The sequence below is a fragment of the Petaurus breviceps genome, unplaced genomic scaffold (assembly GCF_028583685.1).
Source record: "Petaurus breviceps papuanus isolate PSGF00001 unplaced genomic scaffold, PetGlider_PUasm1.0 187, whole genome shotgun sequence".
Classification (NCBI taxonomy): Eukaryota; Metazoa; Chordata; class Mammalia; order Diprotodontia; family Petauridae; genus Petaurus; species Petaurus breviceps.
In genome coordinates, this window is record NW_027185799.1 from 7,463,501 (window position 1) to 7,480,331 (window position 16,831).

At 38.4% G+C, this 16,831-nt stretch overlaps 1 long non-coding RNA gene across 2 annotated transcripts in view; it reads right to left on the reverse strand.

Moving 5' to 3' along the window:
* Window positions 1-7,466, reverse strand: part of LOC138163095 (uncharacterized) — a 60,322-nt gene extending 52,856 nt beyond the window's left edge. Inside the window, exon 1 of one of the 2 annotated variants that reach the window (XR_011168790.1) lies at window positions 7,037-7,466. This is a non-coding gene — a long non-coding RNA (uncharacterized lncRNA). The remainder of the gene's footprint in view (window positions 1-7,036) is intronic. The other variant, XR_011168789.1, reaches the window with a different exon arrangement.
* Window positions 7,467-16,831: the final 9,365 nt, after the last annotated feature.

A 16,831-nucleotide genomic window follows, 5' to 3' on the forward strand; every position in this document is an offset into this window, starting at 1 on the left:
TCTAACTGAAAACTCATTAGTAGGGTAAACTTCACTGGTCTGAAATGAGCTGAGCCTACCCAAATTCACTACACCCAATTTACTTACTCCCACGTGTCTCTTTGCTGTTGTAAAGGCTTAAACATTCTAACCTCTAAAATCCTTTCCCATTCTGATATTTTAATTACCCAGTGGGAGTCACTCTTTAAAAAGGGATATAATGTATCTCAGTCCTGGAATATAACCAGGGGAAAGCAGAATAAGGAACAGTAACAGTTAATCAAGTCCTGAAAGAAGAGGGAGGATAGAAGTAGGTGTCAGGGCTGGTAGTAGGAGCAGAGGCCAAGGAACTCAGCCTCCTATGGAAATGGGAAATCCTTTGGATGATTCCTGAGAATCTGGAACCAAGCACAGGCAACCTGGCACGACAGTGCCGACTCCAATTTTGACAGGTGTTCAGACATGTGGCTGAGCCCCAGTCCCTATCCTTCTCCCCCTACTCAACCCACAACAAAATTCCCCAGGTTGCTAAATATGCTGGTCTGCCCTTGCCAGGGTCAATATCATAAAACCACTTCCTGGTCTCTGCCTCTGCTGGCTGTGTTTATTTTTGAACAGGGTTACTTTTTGTTTTGTTACTGTTTGTACTCTCTGGAAATTGATCTGGCTCCATATTTATCACTAACTTCACCATTTCCCTACCTTTTGGTGGCCTGATAATAATTCTCTCATAACTTTTATACAAAATTCCATGATCTGTGTTTTAAATTAGGCTTTTGCTGGCCCTTTGAAAGCAGGGACAAAAGTACACATATGAGGACAGGATGGATGCATTTGATCCAAAATAATGCTAGGTATTCCTGCAATTTGCAAATAGCATCAGGGTTATTTTGAGAAAAGAGGGCTTAATTCTTATTTGGGTAGAAATGAAAAAAATAAATGTCTTGCTGGGTTCTTAAAGAACAAAATTGTGAAATGCTTGTTTTTAATTTGACAGGTGATATTTTTGGTTTTCCCTTTAATCATTAATGGTTTCTGTGAACACCAGCTTACTGACACAATCCGATCCTTGTTGCAATCCAGATGGAGAGTAAGGATTTGCAGCAACACCTTTACCATTCCCATGGCAACAGACTTTGATGCCCCAAACAAAAGTGACTGTCAAGCAACAAATTTCTGGTTCACAAGAAAAGAACTGCAAACCCATGAAAAGAAGACTACCAATACCTGTCTCTAGCAAACACAAATGTAGAAGTAAATCACCCATTTTCTAATTCCTGTAATGCTGCTTATTAGACAGTGGGATAAAGAGCCCATTTTTCAATCTGCTGCCATCTGAGGTGCAATTATTTTAAAAATGAGGCTCCCCTGTCACTTTAGAACTACTAGCACCTAACCAGCCAAGGAGTGTAGCATATAGTAAGTAGGTGCCTATAGAGTCCCACATCTCTACTAAGATTTTTTTATCATTTGTCCTCTAGAGGTAATATTGGTTATTTAATATGAGATGAACCACATGGGGGGGAGGTATTTATATTATTTGTAATTATTGATTTGTCTCCCCATGTTTCCCTAAATTCCTTATATTTATCATTTCCTATGGCACAATTAGATTCAACTATATTAATATCCCACAATTTGCTCAGCTTTTTCCCTTGATCAATACTATTCCTTGTTGAGATACATTCCTAGCAGTAGGATCTGTAGATCAAAGGACATAAGAAAATATACCTGAAAAATATTTGAAAACTATAAAATGTTAGATAATATAGAGTTATTATTATAAGCCATCTGACATTCAACTATATGACTATAATAACAATTATCATTGAGTCCAGATATCATATCTCCTAATCCAATGCTCTATTATACCTTGATGGCTCCCACTAAGCACTTAATGGCCCCATTTGAAAAAAAAAATTTATTCAAGATTGCTAGGCTTCCTTTCTCACCTCTGTGTTAAGAAAATTGGTTGGCCCTTCCCAGACTCTCTTTCAGGTTTGCCTGCTGGGTTTGCATTTATCACCAATATATGCAGGCAACCTCCTTTGTGGGGGAAGAGGAGTTTAGATCTCTGATATCTCTGGCATAGGGAGTTCATCCAGAGGAAAACTCCTCTGCCAATGCACACAGATAACTATTCTACAGCTTAAAAGAGTTAGAGTCACCAAGGGAAGGTTAATGGATTAGCCAGGGTCATATGATTGATAGGCATCATAAAGCTTAAACCTAAGTCTTTCCAATTCCAAGGCAGGGTACTTACACTTCTTCACTCTCAGGTAGACTCTTATGCGAGAAAAATTCTAGGATACCACAAAGCTCCAAAGGTGAAACAGAAATTTCTACCTTTAAAGATTTGGGCTCTTACACACACACACACACACACACACACACACATATTTGTGTCTAATGGTAGCCATCTCTAGGAAAGGGTGAGAAGAAGAGAAGGAAAACAAGAGAAAAAAGGGGGGACATTTTACATGATAATTTTAAAAAGAATAGCAAGTTGTAAATAATAGATTTGTAGATTCATGTACAATCATTTATTTTATTATACAGTATTATGGAAATGTTTATTCTATTCCCTACATTAAAATTTAAATAAATAAAAATTTTAAAGGAAAAGGATTTGGCTGGCAGAGTAGGGTAGTAGAACATGAAATGGACTTGGAAATAACAGATCTGATTTCACGAACTGACTCTGGTATGTGCTTAAGCCAGAAATTTAATTTTTCTTAACCTCATCTTCTTCATATGTATTCTTTTGTATATAAGCTGTATTTATTTATCAGTGAATGTGTTATATTTCTCTAATAGAAAGGAAGCTCCTTGAAGTTAAGCATTATCTCATTTTTGTATTTGCCAGTTTCTAAGACAAAGCAGGTACTTGACAAATATTTTTTATTGAAATATTTCTTGAAAAAATGAGTATAATAGCACATGTCCTGTGTACCTCACAGTTTTATAGTGTTTTATAGCTTATAAAGCTCCATACAAAGGGATAGAGCCCCATTGTCATTGCAGATGCTGTATTTCTGAGCTCCTGTGTTAATCACTCTAGGAATGCCCAGGTTTGGCTATCCTGTCCTGCTTTGCCTTTGAAAATACCTTCTTCATTCCTTCTGGAGGGGGGTGATCTCATGTCAACATATTTGTTCTCAACATTATCTGCATAATAACATACCATGAAGTCATTGTATACAATCTTCTGACCATATATTGAAGAAAGAAAAAAAGTCCTTTCAGAAGATTAAGTCACACAGGGCCAACATTGTCATTGACAAGGTGTGGGTGTGAGGATAAAGAGGGGAGGTGAATACCTGGGCCTGTTCATACATACATGACAGTAAATGAGAACTATTCTTCTGCTTCCCATCTATTTATAGGCCTGGGCACAAATGAGGAGCCAGGCACTACATTAAGCCCTGGTCTGAAAGATTCAGTATGCAAGGGTAAGGCCACAAATTGTATTCTAACGTCCCACTGTATGTCTATGTAGTTAGTGCATGCACCAGAAAGCAGTGGTGACAGCATACTAATCTGGTTTAGTCTTAGACCCCTTCTCTGGATCACTGTATTCTGTACTCTTCCTAGCTTTGGGGGGAAAGAGTTCATAAAGTCATAGGATCACAGATATAGAACTGGAAGGTATATCAGAATACTGATCCAATATCTTTACTTTAAAGATGAATAAAATGAAGCCCAGGGAGTCTAGGTAGGATTTGAACTCTGGTTCTGTGACTCCAGAAAGATTAGTCATTCCACTGTACCATGCTTGTTTGGGAAGAGGGCTATGGGAGGAGAGCAAGGGGCAAGGGTGGGGTGGTGTTGAGGGGAGGAAGTAGAATGAACTATGGCATGAAGTCTTCATGACTGTGAACACCAGTTATATAATGTATCACTCCCCAAACTTCTCAGACCACTTAGCCTAGTTTTACTTTTGACCTCTCTCATTCTGCCCGTAGTCTGTCTTCTCTTTCATCAGTCCTCTGTGGTTATACTGATTGAATTTAAAAGCATTCATTAAGCTTATTGTGTGCCAAACACTATATGCTAAGTGCTAGAGATACCAATTCAAAAACTAAGACATTCTAATAGGAGGAAACAATATACCTAGAGTAATGCTGTCCCAAAGGAATGCTTTGGTCCAGAAAGTTACAAGAATGGCCAGTGGGGGCCAGGGCATTAAATGAACACATCCCTTGCAGTAACAATGGCAGAAATAGTTTGATCATGGCTCCAGAAATGGAAGGTGGAGGTGATCTGGGAATAAGGGGATATGATCCTGAGGTCAAGGAAATAGTGGGGGAAATAACTGGGAAAAAATAGTGGAACTGAACATTTAAAAACATGAGTTCTAATTCCAACTTGACTCTCTGCTATTTACTACCAGAGTGACCTTGAACAGATAATTTCTGCTCATTGTGCCTCAGTATTCTCATCTGTAATATGACAACTTGGATTATTTTCAAGGTCTATTTCATTCAAATGTTCCAATACTATAATTCTTGTCCTTTATATCCTCTTTGTTACATTATCCAACATCTCCACTGACTAAAGGACCATTTACTCCTAGCCTAACTCTTGTGTACACTTGTTCAGGCCTGGAGCTGACAATGACAGGTAGTGGCTTTATAACCAAAGCAGTCTTCTATCTTTCAAAATAAAGACTTTCAGCCCTTACCATGTCAACTTTTATTGATTATACTTCTCTCCTATAGTGCCAACTCTAAAATACTCAGATAATTAAGGTTACCTTGGCAGGTTTCTTGACTTCAGTTATTTGGATAATTGGCTCAGTTCTATGCTTCCCTTTGAAGGTCTTCACCTGACTCTTACTGAAATCCAAAGAAATGAATCTGACCATAGTTGAGTTTTTAACGAGCTCAATTTTCAGGAACTCCTTCAGAGCACAGAAGCAAAGACTAGCATTGATAAAGCATTTTACTGTCAGCAAAGAACTCTGTAGCTTTAATCCAGAAAGCAAACACAGGAAACTGTATTAAAAACCAGACAACCACACAGAATCCTCTACAAGACTCCAAACAGGCTACCTATACTTCTGACTTTCTCCAACCCCATCTTCAAAAGGCTGAGAGTAGCAACAAGCTCTCCTGGTGCCAAAAGATAATTTTTTTCAGAAAATATCAGTAACTGAAAAGAGGGTTATTCTGTGGAAGTCTGTGTAAACCAACTAGAGTGCTAGTTCCAGGGGTGTACTGGTAAATGTTAAACAACCAGCTCTTAGGCCTGGGGTGGGCTGGTAAATGTTTAACAACCAATTCTTAGGCCTGGGGTGGGCTGGTAAATGTTTAAGAACCAGTTTGTTTGGTTTTTTTTTTTTTGGGGGGGGGGGCGGTGTATACATGATACACTTAAGTTAAATCTGCATTATTAACATTTGCTCCTCACTTTCTTAAGCTTAAACAATCAACAAAATAATCATGTAAGACCTGAATTGTAGCATTTGCTGATTTCCAAATATAATGCTCACACTGAAAAATTTAACAATTAGCTTTCCTGGGCTGGCTTTAGCATACTCTTAGCTGGATCCCAAGTAAGGAAGACCAGTGTCTAGTCCCTTTTTTAAAAACATTTTTAATATTTTTAAATGCTTGCTGATAAGTCATTTAGCCTTTCTATGTCTAAGCAGTTCAGATTACACCACTGCCATACTCAAGGAGCTCAAATATCTCCTTATTACCTACAGAATTAAAAAACAACTCCTTTGTTTATCTGAACCCTTCCAGCCTTTCCAGTCATCATACACCTTCCTAAGAATGATCTGGTAAATATTTAACAACGTCCCTCCAGAAAAGAAAAAAGATAGAGAAAAGAAAAGAAGAATGTACCTTAAGACACACTTTTAAGTTTAATCTACATTATTAATACTTTATTAAGTCTCAAAAATTGACAGAGCAAGAAACCCAGGCCTAATTTGTAGTTTGCTAGTTTCCAAGATGTAAATACTCACATTGATCATTAAAGATCAGCTCTTCTGCTGGACTTGGAGTTAGGAAGACAAAATTCAAATTTCACCTTAGATACTAGCTTGAAAATCTGCCTTCCCTCAGCTTGTTTCCTCTTCTATAAAAGGGGGACAATAATAGTACCTACCTCCCACAGTTGTGAGGATCAAATCATAGTGTATGTGTGCATACACATACATACATGTGTACATGTATGCATGTGCTCATTAGAATACACATGTATATGTGGGTGTGTGCATATATGTAGATATATTTATGTACATATCTAGAACTTTGTAAACCTAAATGTGTTATATAAACACAAGCTATTACCTTCATTATCATCATCATTATTAATACCATTATTAATTGAGTGAGGCATAGAATCACAGAACTGAAAACTGTCAGCGACCTTAGAGGTCATCTTGACCAACCTCTTCCACTTACAAATGGAAGTGTTTTGCACCAGGTCATGCAGGGAATAAGTAGAAAAGTGAAGATCCCAACACATAGCTTCTGATCCTCAATACCATTTCCATGACAGCAAAGACTCAGAAGAAAGGCATGTAGAGCTCATCTAAACTGGAAGGTCTTGCATGATCCCACAGGGTAGTGAAGTGAAGTGGTAAGAAGGCCAGATTTGAATTCAGAATACCTGCCTTCAAAACATTGTTCTACCTTCATTGCAGGTAGGACTTCAATAAGCCAGTTACCCTCTCTGGGCCTCAGTTTCCTCATCTGTAAAGTGTTAGACCAGATAGCCTCTGTTCCCTTTCAACTGTCAATCTAGGAAAGTTTACATTTCAATCCAGTTCTAAGGTTTATAAGCTCCTTCTCTACCAGCAAGCTTGTGAGACAGGTAGTGCAAGTATTACTACCCCCATTGTGCAGGTGCCCCTCTATTATATAGATGAGTTCATTCAAATACATATGTATACTAATGCAAATAAGGACTCCAAAATATCATTTAACCCAACCTCTTCCTCTCCAGAAAAGAAAAAATGAAGCCCAGAGAAGTCAAACTATTGGTTCCACATGTTAACTTGGGGAAAGCAATCACAATCTTAAAAGTGAAAAATATGCCTTACCATAAAAATGAGAACTGCCAAGAGAAAGATATCAAGAGTTAAAGAGCTGGATGAAGCTCTTGCAAGAAGCAGTAGCCGCCAGCCTAGCTCTGCTGAACATCCTGGTTCCTCACGTCGCTCTTTTGATTGGTGATTGGGGAATCTCATGAAGGAATGGAGTCAATACAGCCCACATTTCTGCTCTCCAGATGGGGAAAACATTATCTGGTCTAAAAATAAACTGGAACAGAAGTGTGCTGTCGCTCTATGGGCCAAAACCAAGACTTGCCCTTCTCTGTGATCAAACCTCCAAAAATGTCATAAAACAGAAATGTCTTCAAATGCCAAAATATTTTGAATGTAAAGTGTTTTCCATTCTTATGTGGATTTTTTCCCCTGCATTTTTTACTAGAGGGAAGCTTGCATATGAGGAAGTAAAAATATGAGACACTGAATCCATGTGTTAAAACTATTTCATTGAGAGGTAGGTTTTTGAAAATTTATGCTTCATGGATATATTTTGTATGTACATGGATGCATATATATGTTTGTGTACATTATGTGTATATATGTTATGTTAGCTATGTGTACGTGTGTGCATATATGTGTTTGTATGTGTATGTAATTTACATGTTTATAAATTTATGTGTGTATACATATATATATATAAATTGCAGTTTCAGAAGGCACAGGATATGAGGAGCTCTGAACAACATCAAAAAAAGTGAAATTGACTGTATCTTAACAGACAGGAAATGACTGGTTACCAATGTGGTAGTCATTTCCGAATCAGCTGTCTGTATACAGTCAGACCATTGACTTTTTAGAGAAAAGATCAAAATCCTTACCAAATTGGAAGAAAGAATAAGGATGAGATGATACAGGCTAGAATTACAAGAGTTCCAATGTAACCTATGAAGCAAAACCATTGAAGCCTAGGAATAAAATAAAAATAAAAGAAGAAAAAGACATCAGTATGAACTATCATTATTTCTTAACTAAAGTTTAGCTAATGTAAACCAACTGCCATAGCCTCAGGCAATCAACATTTGATCCCCTTGCCAAGCAATGAGACATGGTGCCCAAATGCCACACCAGTTTAGAATATAAACTTATTTGCAGATTTGCATTATGAAGAAGTAGTATGATGCGATATAATTGCAAGCAGTAAAGGGAGAAACAAGTTTGCAAGAGGTTGGGTATAAGACCATCCCCAAAAGAGTATTTAAGGATAAATTAGAAGACAAAAAACATGAAAAATAGAGCAGATTCTATAGCAAAATATTTTTTTTATCAATGATAGTAATGCATTTGGACTTGGACATTGATATTATATATTATATAAATGTGCATACATAGATATAGATACAGATATATACACATATGTATATTATATATAGGGGGAGAGAAAGAGAGAGGGAGAATATAAAAATAAAATTTATTCTAAAGAAGATAATCTGAAAAAGTTGTTTCACCATGAAAAGTATACACAAAGGAAATCCACGTTAGAGGCAACATAAGTTTGAGGGTACTGGGGGATTAATTCTCAGGATATCTGAAAGAGAAGGGGCACTTAATATAGTATTACTGTTAAGGGGGAAATGTTGATGAAGAAGAAACTAATAATTATCAACCCATAGACCTATTTTTCATCTCTCTGAAATCCTTCAGAGAGGAGAGAGTCAGGAAGTGAGTGATAAAAACAAACAAACAAACATGGGAGAAAAGTGACTGAAAGTACCAAAGATTTCAGGGAGAAGAAAACTCAAAGACCTACAACATGAACAGAAAAATCAACAAGAAAATTAGTAACAACAGAAAGAAATGCAGAAATATGACCCCCAGATCTATTAAATAAGGTTAAGCATTTGTGAATAAATACTGCGGGGGGGGAGGGGGAGAGGGAGGTTGCGGGTGGAAGGAAAATGATCCAACATTGGAATATGGAACTACAGAATACTACTCCTAAGTGGTTTAAAAGATAAATGATTCTGTGGGGGCATAATTTATGTCCTAAACATCAAAAATAATGAACAGAATAGAATAACATGAATCTGAAATATCAAGGTTCACCAAAAAAAAAAAAATGAAAGAGAGAACAAAAACAAAAGAGATTGGAAATGCAAATACACAAAAGTGAAGAAAAACCTAGAAGGAGAGAAACAAAAAAACAATAACATTAAAAGAAAATATGTTCACTGAGCAAGCAAAACATACTGAACTTGAAGGCAGAATGTGTAGAAACAATCTAAGGATCAGAAGTCTCCCAGAAAAACATATAGGACCAAAAAAAAAAAAAAAAAAACCACCCTCTATACTTATAATGAAGGAAAATAATAGAACTCCCAGAGCTTCTACCCACAGAAAATGACATTCCAATAGAATTCATAGATCACCTCCAGAGAAAACCCAAGCCTATAAACTCCAAGATACATAGTAGTCAAATTTAGCAATTCAATTCAGAAACAAGTTCTGCAAGCCATTAGGAGAAAAGTAATACAAAGGAAAGGGCATTTGAATGGTACAAAACTATTTCCAAACTCACTAGAAAAAGCAGGAGGGAATGAAATTATGTGTTCCACAGAACAAAGGAGCTCAGGATGCAGCCCAGGGGGAACTCATCCTTCAAATTTAAGCTTAACTATGCAGGACAAAAGATTAATAAAGAGTTTGAAACATTTTTAAGAGGAAAAAAAATAGAACTGAGACATTCTTTGCTTCTCCAAAACCCCAAGCAACAGAAATGCAGAAGGAGTAAATAAAAGCAACAGTAACAATAGCTATAGCAACAGAGTATTAACAGTGGTCAGTAAGCAACTTCTTTCTACAGGTAGGCAAGGAATGGGTAAAGGATGAAGACAGAAATCTGGTAGAGGTAGCAGTGAAGAGATGGACAGGGCTTATCATGGACAGAATCTGGAAGCATCTTGTTTACAGGTGAATGTTTCTTTTATGGGTCTGTACATTATATTATGGGAGGGTACATAAAGGTAAGGAAGGGAGAAGGGGAAAAAGAGAAGAGTGATACATCAGGTCAACTCAAGAACTAGCAATGAGGGGGAATGATCTCTGTGATCTCAGAAAGAGAAGAGCCTATAAGGGAGTGGGTGAAGAGTAGAGGGAAAAGATTGGGAAGGAGGGAAAAAGAAAGGAGGCCTCTCTTTGGAGGTGGGAGGCAATTCCACTGATTATGAGTGGAATCTTATGAGTAAAGAGATGGTTGATGAAAGGAAATGAGGACTTTACTATTGGTTGAGGTCCAAGGGATTTGGTCTTTGAAAAGTCCACTTGTCCTGGGATGGGGAAAAGTTGCAACTCATGTTTAGGAGTAAAAGAGCATGGACACAGGAAGATTTCTAGACAAATATAGAAGAATAAAAAAAGTCAACAAGAAATGGTATAGATCAGTGGAACCTACATTATCAGGAACTTGGTAGAGAAGAGACCCTACCATGGAGAAATATCCTTTCTGACACCTTCAATAATTGTCTTTGTACTGGAAATTAAGCTCAACAGAAAAGTAGACTCCCTGAGGCAAGTCCTACCAGGCAGCTGCAGAAAGCACTCAGAGGAGGGAACCTAGAATAGAGATACCTTGGGAGTTTTGATAGCTTGAAGAATACAGAGAAAAGAGAGAAACCAGATAATTATAGAGCTCGTGAACCGGAGAATGAGGCCTAGAGTAAACAGAAAGAGAAGACGGATAATGAAGAGAAAGAGAGAAATCTTTTTTGGAAAGGAATGCAAATGATGAAATTTAGAAACTAAGGAACAGGATTAGCTGAAGGGGAGGAGAGAAACAGGGAATATCAAATAAGAAGAGGAGATTGAAAGCGAGGGGAAGAAAGCCAGTGGGAGCAGAACTACCTTAAAAATGCAACAAATGAACATATCCCTATACATAAGTATGCTGACAGGGAAAACCACAAAGTCACATATAAGTATATACAGAATAAATGTAGAGACTAAACACGAGTGAATCTAAAGTGGTCTAAAAGGGACAACATTAAGAAATGTCTAGAGAGGTAGAAGGAGAATTTGGGAAGCAGTGGATTAAGGAGAATAGCCAGGAAGACAACGGGGCTGAATACAGAAAGTAGGTCAGGGGTGGCCAGGTGGCTCAGCGAGTAAGAGTACCGGCTCCAGTGTTGGGACGACCTGGAGATCGAATCTCGGGCTCAGACACTCAGCACCACACCCAGAAATAACTGGCCTTGTAACCTTGAGCAAGTTACTTAACCCCGATTGCTTAAAAATTAAAAAAAAAAAAAGAAAGTAGGTCAAAAAGGATGGGAAAAAATGTATCATATTTGGCAATTAAGTGATCACTGGTAACTTTAGAAAGAGCAGTATCTCCTCCCCTAGTCCTGGAAGTTGGACCTCTCTTAATGCAGCCCACATCACCAAAAAAGTGTGTTGTTGATGTTATTATTGTTTGTCCTTCCTTCTCAAAGAAGACCAGTGACATCACAGGAGTGATGAGCAATGTCTTGACTTGAGCATGAATTGAATTGAAGTGAGGCAGAGCTGCTGCACAACGTTGGAAGCCTCACTCTCTCTTCTAGTCATTAGAGTCCAATGGCAAAAAAAAAAAAAAAAACTCAAGACAAGTGACAATGACCCAGGATATAGCAGGTAGCCTTGGCCTTTCAAAATGAAGGTCATGAAGGTCCTTCCCAGATCACATAAGCTTTTCTGTCTGCCGCATGACTCATATTGAGCTAGCCATTCACTGAAGCCACCCCCAGATCTTTAGGCTTTGTTTTATTTAGAATATCTATTGGCTATTCGTGTTAGTGAGTCAATAAGGTTATTAAGACACCTACTATGTGCAAGGTACTATTCTAAGTGCTAGGGATACAAAAGAGACAAGACAACCCTTTTCTTCAAGACTTGTCTTATGCTTGTGAAGGTGATTTCTTTCAATGAAACACAAAACTTTGCGTTTATCCCTATCAAATTTCATCTTGTTAGATGTAGCCTTTTGGACCCTGATATCCTTCATCCCCTTTGTTAGCAATAGCAAGAAAGACAATGTTGCAGTAATATCTAGAGGATGGTCTCACCCCACTCCCACCATGGAGGATTTACAGGAAGACAGGGGTAAGAGTCCCCAAAATTGGTCAAGTATGAATGGTTTCAATGTGCTACCTATGTACCTCCATCTTGAATCTATTGTTGAGTATTGTCAGTTCTGCCTCCACAACACTCTCACATGTCTCATTCTCACCATTCACATGACCATGACTACATGACTTTCATTAGTTCAACCCCTGAGCTATTGAATCACAGCTTCCAGATACTCCACATCTCTGATATGTCCTCCACACAGCTGCCTAAATAATCCTCCTAAAGCCTCCATCTGACCACATCACTCACCTGCTCAAGAAACTTCATTATCTCCCTATTGTCTCTTAGTCTGTCATTTCACAGTCTGGATCTAGACTAACTTTCCAAAGCTATTTCACTCTCCAGCAAACAGACCTATTGGCTATTCACTGAAACCAACCTTCTACCTCCTGCCCTCCCTCAAGTCAATGAGTTATCTCATTTCCTCCTCTTGGAATCCCTAATTTCCTCCAAGGCTCAGTTCCCCACCTCACAAGGGAAGCCTTTCTTGATGCACCTTAGTTATTCATCTTCTCTCCCTCTTCCCCAATTTATATTTTTTTTTCTCTGCTTGCTTTTTATACCTTAAAATTTAAAAAGAAACTTTTTAAGGATAAAGACTGTGACAGTTTTAACTGTATCCCTAGTACCTTGCTTAGTGGCTGGGTTTTAGCAACAGCTAAGAAGGGCTTAGTGGATTTGGATTTCAACATTGGAAGGCACTACCACATTGCTCCTCATTCCTGCCTCCAGGAATCCCCAGCTCCCTTCAAGGCTCAGTTCAAATGCTGTGACCTTTAAGCCATTCCCAATTCCCTCAGCTGTTAGTGCCTTGCCAAAAAAAAGGGGGGGGGAGATTAAAATTTATTTTTATATATTGTGTTTTCATTTGTCTGTGAAGATGTTACACTCTTCTAATAGAATATAGACCACTTGTGGGCAGGGATTGGGTCACTTTTGTATCTGTATCCCCAGAGTCTAGAATAGTATGTGACACCTAGGAGACATTTAATAAATGCTTGATTGATCAGATTACAGATTCATTCAAGAACTAAATTAATTAGATGTATCTAAAGGCAAAAATGGGGCAGCTAGGTTCCACAGTGGATAGAGTGCCTGGCCTGGAGTCAGGAAGACCTGAGTTTAAATCCAGCCTAAGACATTTATTACCAGCTATATGGCCCTGGCCATTTAACTCTGTTTGCCTTAGTTTCTCCAACTATAAAATGAGCTGGACAAGGAAATGGCAAACCACTCAAGTTATCTTTGCCAAGAAAACCCCAAGTGGGATGGGTCATGAAGAGCTAGACACAACTGAAACTATTGAACAACAATGAAGAGGAAGAAATAGAGCTATAGAAAAAGATAGAAATTTCTGTCAACATTTGGTATAATACATTCCAGTTGTTTTTTTATACATAATGATAGAACAAAATATAACTCATTCAGATTTGCCACAAATATGAACTTTTCTATATTCCTACTTAGCAGCTATGGAAGGAGCTAATATGCAGACTTTCATTTTCAGTTTTAAACCAGACTTTTTTTTTTTACCAAACCTGTGATTTCATCAGTGTGGAGAGTCTCCCAATGTATTTTCATAGCACAGAGCAATTAAATGTATTAAACAATCTAATTTGTCCTTTTTGGAGGTGAAAGATAAATAATAGTTTAGGTAAAATCCAGTGCCTTGATTGTTGCAGTGCAATGAATCGGGAATCGAGCTAATGCTTGCTAAGATCCCATCCAGCTGGAAAATGACTTTTTGCTTCCATGACCATGTCAAAAAAATTAGCTGAGTGTGAGTTCCTCCTGAGAAATGCAAGATGGCAAAATTCACACATGCTGAGGAAAATTCCAGTGCATTTTCATGTACTGACAGAAGGAAGAATTTTAAAATGAGTATCAAGTTGTCAATAAAAGCATTCTTAGAACTCTAATTAACAAATGTTATAATCGTTCCTGCCTTATATGTATCTCTACTTAATTACTTTCTAAGCTTCACGGAAATTAGCAAAGCAAAGATTTGACCAGCCAAGCAAAAGTCTATATGGTATTGGAGTAGATACAGATTAACCTCAAAGCCAAGAATTCTCGGGTTCAAATCCTGCCTTTCACACAGAGAGCAACTTTTGAAGACTATAAATTGCAGAGAAGGGACTGACTAGTCTAATGGGAGTCTGAAACATACTCAAACTACCTAGGACATGTCCTCTACATGGAAGATGCCATCTAGGACATGCACCAGACCCCCATATTTCAAGGAAGTCACAGATCTAATCACTCTGTCTTAACACATAGTTTGTTTTCAACATGTGCATTGCCCCAAGTCCACTCTATAGTATTAGTGCCCTGGGAAGAGCATTGGATTTGGAGTTACTGGAGTTGACTTCAAAATTTAATTCTACTATTTACTGTGTGACTTCTTGACAAGTCACTTTGGGTCTCATGTCCTCATCTATAAAATGAGAGAATTGGACTAAGCCTTTAAAGTCCCATCCAGCTCCAAATCTGCATTCCTCTGAGTTTGTTTATTGGTTTTTGGAGAGCCTACAAGTGAGTAAGTCCTAGTGTGGAAAGCCTCTCCACCACATGTAGAGCTGAATTTCTTCTGCAATGTGTGACCCTAGAGAGTTGTCATGGGGCACTTAAAGGTTAAGAGACTTGACCATGATCATACTGCTAGGATGGATCAAAGACAGGACTTGAATCCAAGTCTTTCTTGTGCCAACACTAGCCCTCAGTGCCCTGGGTCAAGGCTGCTGCTTTCTCCTTGCACACACATCACTTTTCCGGGTCCCCTTGTCACCTTAATGTGGCAAAATGTTTTATGTTTTTATGTTTTCCTCATCATAAGGAAATGAAACTGACTCTAAGAGTATGTTACAACCAGGTTACTACCAGTAACCATGATTTCTGGTTTAGATTTATCTATTTGGCTCCTTTTGTGGTGCAAGAACAGAGTGCTGAGCCCTAAGATCAAATCTGGCCTCTGATACATATTTGTGTGACCCTGGGCAAGTTGCTTAAGCTCTGTCTGCCTCAATTTTCTCATCTGTAAAATAAGGATGATGATAGCACCTACTTTCCAGGGTTGTCTTGAAGATCAAACAATAATAGTAAAATACTCAGCACAGGGCCTGGCACAGCATTACACAATCATCAGCTGTTGTTTTATTACTGTTGGTGCTGTTATTTTGGTCTCGCAGGGGGGCTCATCGAGCTTAATTTTCATTCTCTCACAAAAAGAGGATCCATAGAATAAAAATATATGTATTTTATTCATAGAAAATTATGCAATTTATGTTGGAGGAAGCATCATTCAGGAAAAAAGTGAAGGAAAATAATCACTGAATTATTCAAAGAATCAAGGATATGACATGCTCTACTCCGAAGCCAGGACAGTGACAGTATGCTGTTGTGAAGAGAACACTGAAGCTGGAGTGGATCTTAAATTCTAAGGACCATCAGTGTATGACACACATATCTAAGTATAGACAATATAAATACATACAACACACACACACAATATAAATACCAGGTAATTTGGGGAGAAGGGATTAGCAGGGGAGATAAGGAAAGGAACTCATACAGAAGAAGACTTTTGAGGTGAACTTTAAATGAAGCTAGGCCTTCTAAGATGCAGGAGTTAAAAGGGAGCAGATTCCAGGTATAGAGGACAGACCAAACAAGAATGGAGACAAGAAATTGGGGTCTCTTCTCTATGCAACAGCAAAGAATCAAGTTTGGTTAGACCACAGAGGGTGAAGAATAGGAAGGAGGTCAATGTTTCTAGCCTATACAGCGCATAATGGGGAAAAAATAAATCTAGAAATAAGAATGGAGACAGATTGTGAAGGACTTTGAAGGCCAGGAGGTTTGCATTTGACCCTAAAGGTGAGATAGAGCCAGCAGAGTATATTGAGAAAGAAAATGACATAGCTAGACTTGTGTTTTAGGAAGATCACTTTAGCAGCTGTGTGGTGGATGGATTAGAGAGAGAGAGAGAGAACAACTAGGAAGCTACTGTAAGAGTCTGGGTGAAGGGAAATGAAAGCTAGAAATAGGGTGGTGGCTCTGTGAATACATACAAGGGGAAGGATTGGAGAGAGTTTGTGGAGGTAGGATCAGGAGACAGCTAGGTCTCCAGTGGAGAGAGAGTGCTGGACCTAGAGTCAGAAAGACGAGTTCAAATCTGACCTCAGCCATTAGCTGTGTGACCCTGCACAAGTCACTTCACTTCTGTTTACTTTAATCACTAGAGAAGGAAATGGCAAACCACTCCAGTATCTTTGCTAAGAAAACCCATGGACAATAGGGTCCATGAGATCACAGAGTCAGATGTGACTGAACAACAGCAAGAATCCACAAGACTTGGCAACCAATGGACATGCCTTATGATGGAGAGTAAGGAGTTGAGACTTGATTATACTAAGGAGGTGAACCTGGTAGTGGTCCTCAGTAGAAACAGGAAAATTTGGGAAAAGGCTATCACACAATTCCTCCTCCTGGCTTCCCACATACTGAATGAGTGAATGGAGGAACTCCTTTGTAATTAGGGCACGTAGCCTAGAGGTGCCCCAACTCATACCAGCCCAGGAGAGGCAATAGTTGAATTTTCAGTGTGAGCATTTGCACCTCAGAAATCAACCAATGCTAGAAGTCAGGGCTTGATTTTTCACTTTGTTGCTTGTCTAGACTTAAGAA